The 9,970-nt window shown below is 43.4% G+C and overlaps 1 pseudogene; it reads left to right on the forward strand.

Annotated features, from left to right (window-relative positions):
* The first annotated feature begins 626 nt into the window (after positions 1–626).
* LOC101984461 lies at positions 627–1,483 on the forward strand (annotated as a pseudogene).
* Positions 1,484–9,970: the final 8,487 nt, after the last annotated feature.

Below are 9,970 nucleotides of genomic sequence, written 5' to 3' on the forward strand. Positions count from 1 at the left end.
AGGCTATCATTGGTGTTTTTTATTTTAGCCATTCTGACATGTGTAAGATGGTATCTTAAAGTTGTCTTGATTTGCATTTCCCTGATCGCAAAAAACCCAACTCTTAACTGAGGTCAGGGCTCTCCGTTTATTCCAATACATTGGACATGCAAAGAGACCGAGTTTGCAAACTTGCATAAAATAAAGGCTCTTTGCTTTTACATATGGGACTTGGTCTCCTTGTTGACTTTTGGGGGACTTCGTGGATTTGGGCATAACAAAAGAGACATCCAACAGCATCATTCATTAGAGAAATGCACATTGTTTAGACCATGGGGAGGATTCCAGAATGCTTATACAAAAAGGAAACGACAAAGTTCCATGAAAGAACACAGAGAACCCCAGCCCCTCTGCTGGCGTCTAGGGAGATAGAGGGGCACTGTTAGTCTCCTGGATAATTTAGCAGGCTTTTTTTTTTCTAAATCTAAAGTAGTATTGCTGTACAGTCTAAGAATGAGATGGTAAATTTGTCCATTTTCTCTCATAGAATAAAAGCTAATTTTGATGTTGAAACCAGTATGCAGACATTAGGCTACAGTAGCTTTGTGACCAGTCAAAAACTGGATTCTAGGTGTCCCGAGAGAAACATGGCTATCTCCTTGCTGCTGCTGTCCTTCCCGTAGCCGGCGCGTCCCGGACCGCTCCGCAGGTGCTGGGAGCTGCTGCAGCAACTGAGGCAGAACTGGACCGGCCTTACCAGTCCCCAGTGGGCACCAGCATTAGCGGTCCAGGGTCCATCCATACTCACAGACCCAGCCCACGGCACCAGTGGAAACAAAGAGGATTCCAGCTTTTTAGATAGTATCTTTTGGATGGCAGCTCCCAAAAACAGACGATCCATTGAAGTTAATCGGTGTAGGAGAAGAAACTCCTGGAAGCTTATTAAAATTAAGAACAATATAGACGTTTGCCCTGAATGTGGCCATCTGAAGCAGAAACATATTCTCTGTGGCTACTGCTATGAGAAAGTACGCAAGGAAACACCACAAATCAGACAACAAATATGGACTCAAGAAGGGGTCCCTTTAAAGCCCCAACTGTAGAAACTGTGGTACTGTACAAAGGAGAAAAACCATCAGAGCATGATCAGGGCAAGAGGATTATTGAACGAAATACAAAGAGGCCATCTTGGTTCACCCAGAATTGATATTGAAGAAGTTAAAAATAATAATAATTTCATAGTCTCTAAAATCAGGAGTCTTTGCTTTTATGTTGTGCCTGTTTTCATATCAATGTATTTTTAAAATTGACTTTATTAGCTGTTAATTTTAAATGAAGTAATTTGAAGAGTGTCTCTTGAATAAACTCAATATTTATGCAAAGGCATAGTGGATTAATATGTGTGTTTCTGTAATGCTGTTGGTTCTTAATTAAACCTAAAATTTCCCCAGACCAAAACATAAAAAAGTAATAAAATTCATAGCTAATTATAAAAAAAAAAAACTGGATTCTATCCAAATAGCTTTCAGTCAGAATGTGCCCCCAAAGACCTGTGGTGTATCCACTCTGAAGACTAATACTCAACAAGGAAAAAGAATTACGTATTAGCCATTATTAATGCTGTAGTAGCTGAAGTGGTCACAAGGGAAGTGCTCAGTAAGACAGGCACACAGCATGTTCCCATTCATGTCACAATTATGAAGTGACATAATTATGAGAATAGAGAACCGGTCCCTAGGAAGAGAGTGGGCGTGGCAAGCATAAGAGAAACTCATAACATAGTATCTTTTCTGTGGGGTAAACATATGAAATGGCAAGATCAACTCGGAAGTCATTGTGCCCACCACACACACGCAAATGAGAACCTGTATAACTATGAGCTTTGCTGAAGCTCTGTGGGTCATACATACCATGTTATTTTCCTGATTTTGATCTTGAAGGCATGACACTGGGACGTTTTCATGCCCTTCTCTGTACACTCCCTCACAACTTCCTATTCACCCCATCATTCTCAGAAAATAGGGGCTTCTGGTTTGGGGGTTTGCTTTGTTCTGTTTTTTTGTTTGTTTTTGTTTTTTAATGCATAGAATTTATTTCTCAGGGAAGTACAAACCACAGAGATGGTACAGAGGTCCGAAGATAACTTGTGGGAATGGGGAATGGGATCTCTCCTCCCACAAGCTCTGGTCATCTGGCTGAGCCATCTCACCAGAATAAAGGGTTTGTTGTTGTTTTGTTTTGAATTTATCCTCCTCCAAAATTTGTTCCTCTTTCCCAATTCCCTGATTTCTCAGCCGCAGATGTGAAAGACATGGAGACATTAGCTCAGACCCTCACGATGGTTAATATTATCTAGAGACAACCCTCTAGGAATGTCTGTGAGGACATTTCTAAAGTGATTCAACTGGGGTGAGAAGATCCACTGTAAATGCAATTGGCACCAATCCAGGACTTGAATCCTGAAATGCATGCACAAAAAGGAAAAACAGTTCTGTACCGACACTCATCCCTCTCTGCTTCCTGATGGTGGATACAATGTGACCAGCTGTCTCACTCATCACTCTGCTTCTTGATGATAGATACGTTGTGACCAGCTGCCTCCATCTCACAAGCCATGCCTTCCTCACCATGATGGATTCTAGCCTCATATCATGATCCAAAATAAGCCTTTCATTAAATTTGTCACATTCTTTATCACAGTAATGAAGAAGGTAACTAACATAGTTCTTGACACCAAATAATACTGATATGTCATGATAACACAGTGTATTGAGTGGGTCTCCTCTCCCAAGGTGTACATCTACAGCTTTTCATGACTATTCTAACTCACAGCAGTTCTATTATTTCCATTCTAAAAATCAGGAAACTGATGGGTTAATAGTTATGACCAAAGTCAAACAGTAAGTTAATAGATAACAGGCTTCCTAGTCATGTGATCTGTTCCCAAACCTGGCTCAAAGCCACCACTCATCCTAACTCAGTGACTTAGCTCAAGATGTCACTACTCACTGCCTGAACCAGACCAATCCAGGAGACTTGCAGCCAACCCCCCACACCCAGACCCAAGAAGAAACAAAGAGTTTTATACATCTTTGAATGGTAACACTCCAAACAGAAGACAATGTCCCAATTCCCAGGTTTTGATATTTTTTCAGTATTTTCACCAACTTCTGAAGATTTATCTAAATGTTCCTGTTATTAATAAAAACTTGGGAGTCAGGTGAATTGGAGTAAATACCTGATAGATCAAGAAAGGAGGAAGGACCAGCTGACCCTCTCTTTCCACACTTCCCAGTTGGAAAGGGCCCCATGAAGCCTTCTAATCCCCTCCCTACTTTTTCCTGTGCCTCTCTATAGTATCATATCCTGGCCCTTCAAAATCTCTATGGCTAAATTCCAGTCAGATATTCATTGACTCCTCCCTGATTCAAGGTTAACTTTATTAACATTTTCAGTGTCACAGCCCGAGCAAATATCCTGCAAGAAACTTGAATATGCAAACAGTGCTGTGAGTGAAACATGAAATACCAGCCTACTAGGATTCAAAGACATTCCACATTTACAACACACAGTAAATAGTGTAGAAATGTGACTCTATTCTCTCAGGTCCCAAAGCATTCTCACTCAAATGCTTTACAAGCTTCTTTAACATCGGTGCTCACAGTTCCAGCAAGCGTGGATTTCCAAGGGTGGACACTTCATGTCTGTAAGGTTGGGAATGATGGGTTTATCCAAGGGTGGACTCTTCATGTCTGTAAGGTTGGGAATGATGGTTTATCCAAGGGTGGACTCTTCATGTCTGTAAGGTTGGGAATGATGGTTTTACCCAATGATTGACTCTCTTCACATCTGTAAAGTTGGAGAATTACGGTTTTATCCAAGGGTGGACACTCTTTGCATCTGTAAGGTTGAGAATGATGGGTTTATCCAAGGGTGGACTCTCTTCATGTCTGAATGGTTGGGGAATCATGGTTTTAAATTCATGTATAATGCTGTCCATGCAAGGTTCATCTGAAAGAGTACATTCATATGACACAAGGAAAATGTGGGCTCTTCTAAAAACTGTTTGGGCAAATGATATGAAAATAGAGAGGTGGGAATATTGGTGTTAGGAAGGATAAGCAGGGATGACAGTATGGAGGTGGAGGGGAGAGGAAATGAGAGACTAACCAACTTCAGAGAAAAGAAAAGGCCTTGTGGAAACCACTATGAGAACCAATTTCTTTGGGATTGGATTTGAGAGAATTTATACCCATTACTCTAAACATAACCAAAAGTCCATGCTTTGGGGGGTCAAGAGGCCTAGGGAAGAACCTAGTGATGCTGTTTTACTAAGCAGATGTGTTGTCAAACTGCCTTCTAAATATTCATAGCTACTGACTATTGTTGCTCTCAATCTTAGCCAGAGAATTTTTTGTTGTTGGAGTAATAATTAAGGCACAACTTGTCAAATTCTCAGAATAAATGAGTATTGTGTGATGAGCACTGTGTAAGACATCTGTATCACCCATCCCAAGGTGAGAGAAGCTGCATGGGAGAAGGAGACAGAGAGGATGTGAAGAACTCACTGATGGTGGAAACAGAGCTATAAAAGGCTGTCTCCTGGATATGACACACTCATTGCATGCATAACTCACACAGTTGCGACTGTCTGTACAAGGCTTTCAACATTCCTTCGTGAAAGAGGGAGAGGCTCCAGAAGCCCCACCCTTCCCTGAGAAGCCATTGGCAGTTAATGGCTACCAAGGATGGGGGCGTCATTTTCTTCAGCAATTGTTGCCACATGTTAATAAATAGCCCCAACCCATTCTTATGTAAAAAGCATTAATCAAACTCAGTAAGTCACAAGAAAAAGAAAAAAGGAAAGGCATGAAAGTAGGCTGGGGAGCGTGGAGGGAAAAGGTGGTGCCTCCTGCGGAGGATGATAATGGAAGATGTATGTGAACAAAATCCATTATACGTGTATGAAATTGACAAAAACAAAAAGTTGAAATTATTCTGTAAGCCCAGCTTTCAACGTAGTCTGAAAAATTTTTAAGTCTACTAGTGCCTGGATTCCACTCCACCCTTACACGCATGTGTGAGTGCAAACATGTGTGCACATGTCCACGCACACACACACACACACACACACACACACACACACACACCAACAGTGATTTTACTGAGCTGGGTTCAAGAATTGGCATTTTCTAAAGCTTCTCTGAGGTTTTAAGAAATGATCTGAAGTTGAAAGCTACCACGTAGGTATGTCACATGATTCCCATGTTATAATTTAGTGCTTTTTTTTTCTTTTTTAAGTGTATGTGCAGATGTAGACAGAGTCCAGAGGATACTAAGAGTCCTGCCAAGAAACAGCATCTGCCTTGGCTTTTGGGTTTGTTGTTGTTGCTGTGCATTTGTTTGCTTATTTACCTTAAGACAAGTTCTGCATATATATATATATATATATAATAATTTTAATCCCTGCCCTGGGATTAAAATCATGTGCCATCATATTCAACTTATTATCTACCTTTGAGGCAAGGTCTCTATTGGTCTGGAGCTCACCAGCTAGGCTAGAACAGCTATCCAGCAAGCCCTTTCTCCATCTCCCCAATACTAGGATTAAAAATGTGCACCACCGCACCCAGAAATTTTTTTAAGTAAAACAGTTTATTTTGAGTTAATAAGTTCCAATACTAAGTTTTGCTTTTTTTGAGGCAACTAATGACTGGTGAGGGAGATAACTTCCCCCAGGGATGAATCCCTAAACAGCAGAAAACAGGCTCAGCAAATCATATTCATGTATTTCTGGATAGTTATATATACACCAGCGTTGTTCATAGGCCTGGGAATTGAACCCAGGTCCTTCTGACTGCTCAGTTTGGTTGCATAGCATATACTTTATTAACTGAGCCATCTCCCCAGACCCAATTTAACTCTTGATTACACACACAGAGATCACTAGGAAAGCTTTGAAGCCATGCTAATGCCTGCTCTCTAGAACCCCAGGACAGAACCCCAGGCAGTCCAAGTTTCCCCAGTGGTACAAGTGAACCTGACTGGCAGCCAGGCTTGAGACTGCTTTAGTGCTGCCGCTGAGCGATGTTGTTTGCCGCTACTACTTTTAAAGGCTGTTGATCCCCACCCCCACTAGCACACACCCCACCCCCACTAGCACACAGCCCTAACACTGCTTTGTTTTCTTCTCCTTCTGCTGTATTATGACCTCGACATGTAACCAAAGACTACACTGATAGAGGGTTTGAACCTAATGTGACTTCCCCAAATAGCACCAAGATGTCCCAAGTGGGGGAACTGAAAGCCCACCGCACAGGGTGAGAAATTTTGCAGGAATCCACTATGAATCAATTCCCCTTTTTCTGGAAGATGGAAATATCATCTACTTTTACACATGTTGTCACCACCCTCTTCCATGGAGGAGTTGCTACAGGATCTAGGCAGCTTCCCAATGTTCATCACACTGAAGTCATTTCATCTTCAAAATACAGAGAGAACACATAACTTATTCCTATTTTTGCAGAAGGAGAATCTGAGGCATGAAGTTCATCTGCCTGAGGTTACTAGCCAGAGGCATCAGGTAACAGACCTTGTCCCAGGCCTTCTGCAGTTAGTGCTGTAGTGCCCCCTCCTGGCAGGACACCCTCAAAGTATTCCACAGAGGCAACTTGCATTCTGGTGCCCTGAGGAACAGCAATGGTGGAAAGCTTGGCATCACAGACAGAGGGATGGACCACTATTGGGAGGGTCAACAGAAGGCAATCGTCTTTCTCCTCCCCTCCTTATGGTCCAGTCCAGAACCCTGTCACCAACATTCCTTGGTTCCCAGTTCTATGACATCACAGCCTCCTGTCCTCTCTGCCAGCAGCAAGTGAGTGAGACTCACAGGTAAGACCTAGAAACGCGAGGGGTGACCTTTCTGCACTAAAGGGCTGGCAGCGCCCGCATGCTTGTGGATGCCCCTCATTTGCTCCCAGCCACAGACCCACCCCTGGAGGCCCTCCCTCTGTTTCTCTCTCTGGTGCCACTTGCCCACCAGAGCTGGTTGACCCTAAACGACTCCTCCAGAATCTTGCTTGCTTCCCTTTAGTGACCTGGGTTTATCTGGTCAGTGTGTTCTGGTGTCCCCAAAGACCTGAAGCTCATGTTGTCCCAGGGACAAGCCAGGGGCCTCTATTTGACTCTTGCCCCCATCTAGAGGCAGGTCGGAGTACTGCATGAAAGCCTCCACTGTCCTCGTCCCCATCTAGAGGCAGGTCGGAGTACTGCATGAAAGCCTACACTGTCCTCGTCCCCATCTAGAGGCAGGTCGGGGTACTGCATGAAAGCCTACACTGTTCTGTCCCCTCAACACTGGTTTCATTTTACATTCCCAACCTTCACAGTGTGCAGAAAGCTGGTCACTTTCCATCACCCTTCGTCCTCACAGCCCTTTGTTGCAGACAGTACTTCCCATTCTACAGACAAAATGCTGAAGCTATGAGAAGCTACACATTCGGGTCGGGGATTAGCGCAGTTGGTAGAATGCTTGCTTGGCCTGCATGAAGCCCCGGGCTCCATCCCAAGTACTACATAATCTAGGAATGGTGGTGCCCACCTGCAATCCCAGCACTTGAGTGGCAGAAGCAAGAGGATCAGAAATTCAAGGTCATTTCTGGGTACAGAGAGAGTTCAAGGCCAGACTGGGCTACATAAGACCCTGCTTCAGAAAACAAATTATTTTCCAAGTAACGTTCTGGTAAGTGCATTGCTTGTCTCCCTGAAATTCTGAAGAGGAATAGGCAGATACAACTCCATCATCAAGATTGCCCAGTAAAGATATGGAGCCTGCAGCTAGAGTAACCTCCACTAAAAGTTCCCACTGCACAGGCAACAGCTGTGATTGCCAAGGACGATTTCCAGCTGAAAAGGACGAGGTGCCCAATGCAGTGTGCAGTAACCACTGTCTAAGAGAGAGGGAGTTGGAGTACTTGTATTATTTTCTTATATGTGCATAAACTATTGGGGAGGAGAATTCCTGTTCAATGTGTGGAACAGAAATGGCATTTGTTCCCAGTTAAGTATAGAGCTGTGTTTGCACTGCAGGGCAGAGCTTAAGGGCCTGTGCTAAGAGCCTAGGGAGGCAAGGGGTGCTTGGACATCTGGGACCGTCTGTGAGGTGACACCAGCAGATGGGCCAATGGCCGTTTCATTAATTGATGACTCCAAAAGTTGTCACCATGTTCACAGGGAAATGGGTCTTCACTAGGATTTGTGGGTGCTTTCTTCCCCTCTCTGTCTCACCTCCCCTACCTCCCTCAATCATAGCTGTAAGAAGACCCTCCAAGCGTATCCAATCTTCAGCACTGCCTCCAGCTGTCCTTGGAGACAGTTTCATCTTTCCATCGCAAAAATGGGGTTTCCAGGCTGAGACCCAGGCGCCATTGTTCCCTCTCGACTTTGTTTTTTAATCTCTTGCTGTGCCATGTGTTGGACCAGAGGTGCTTAAGGAGCATTTGCCTCTAAGCAAGCACATACTCAATCTCAGGAAACAAACCATGATTTAAATATCTTAAGAAGAATCAGAAAACCTGCAAACAGCAATAAAGAAGCTGAGGAAAGAGGTTGGAGAGTTCTAGGCCAGCCTGGACTAAAAAAGGAGATTCTCTACAGAAGAAAAGAAAAGGGGCTTTACAGAATCGCATCTGATTGTCTAGACATCTCAACACAACCATCTACTCCGCATCCAGGCTGCCTACTTCTTTAGCTGAGATCCAGGTCAACTTTGCCTGTGAAGATAAAACATGAAGCCTTGTCAATGGTATAGGGACCCTAGTTAGCCAAAATAAAGTCCAAAGAAATTCTATAATACAACCCATAACTGCCAGGCTTTTAGGCCAATACATCAGGGTTTAGGCTGCAAGGCTATGTCAGTTACAGTGAAGAAAAAAGCTACATGGTCAAAGGCTTGGCCCTTCAAACTGTAAGAAGACACAACTCACTAGACGAGACGTACTGGGGAGTCAGCCACTTATAATCGCCTAAGTATTTGTTGCACAGAACAAGTAGCCCGTGACAGGCTTGAAAAGACTGGTGCCCAACCTAAGAGCGTTTGTGCCTCGTCCACAAGTAAGCACTCTACTACCTGTCCATTGCACAAGACTATTAGCTTGCGGACAGGTGGGAGACTCTTCACTGCTGGACGGACGTGGAAAGCCACCACCTCCTCTGGCAGTGCACTGGCTGTTCCAGTAGACTTTTGCTACTAGTAAGTCCCTTTACCAACAGACTCCAGATTCTCATAGAGCATGTGTTTTAATTTCAGGAGCCATTCATTTTAAGGGCTCTTAGAAAACAAGCAGGTGTCTATGCTGATGCTTCACATTCTGATTTATTTTCCCTGCACTTCCTCTTAGTCAGTCTATTGCTGTGAAAAGACCATGACCACAACACCTTTTATCAAGGAAAGCATTTAGTTAGGGTTGACTTATGTTTCAGGAGTTTAGTCCATTACCTTCACTGTGGGGAGCATAGCAGCACACAGGCAGACACGGTGCTGCAGAGGTAGTTGAGAGTTCTACATCTGGATCCACAACCAGCAGGAAGAAAGTGATCCTGAGCCAGACTCGAACGCTCAAGACTTCAAAGCCCACCCCTAGTGATGTAATTCCTCTAACAAGGGCACAGCTACTCCAACAAGGCCACACCTACTTTAACAAGGCCACGCCTTCTAATAGTATCACTCCCTAGTGACCAAGCATTCAGATTTATAAGCCTCTGGAGGCCATTCCTATTCAAACCACCACATTCTATCTTAGTTCTTAGCCTTTTACATGTGTGTATGTATAGATAGATAGATAGATAGATAGATAGATAGATAGATAGATAGATAATAGATAGACAGATAGATAGATAGATGATTGATAGATAGATAGTTCTTAGCCTTTTACATGTGTGTATGTATAGATAGATAGATAGATAGATAGATAGATAGATAGATAGATAGATA

The sequence above is a fragment of the Microtus ochrogaster genome, chromosome 10, assembly GCF_000317375.1.
Source record: "Microtus ochrogaster isolate Prairie Vole_2 chromosome 10, MicOch1.0, whole genome shotgun sequence".
NCBI classification, from domain to species: domain Eukaryota; kingdom Metazoa; phylum Chordata; class Mammalia; order Rodentia; family Cricetidae; genus Microtus; species Microtus ochrogaster.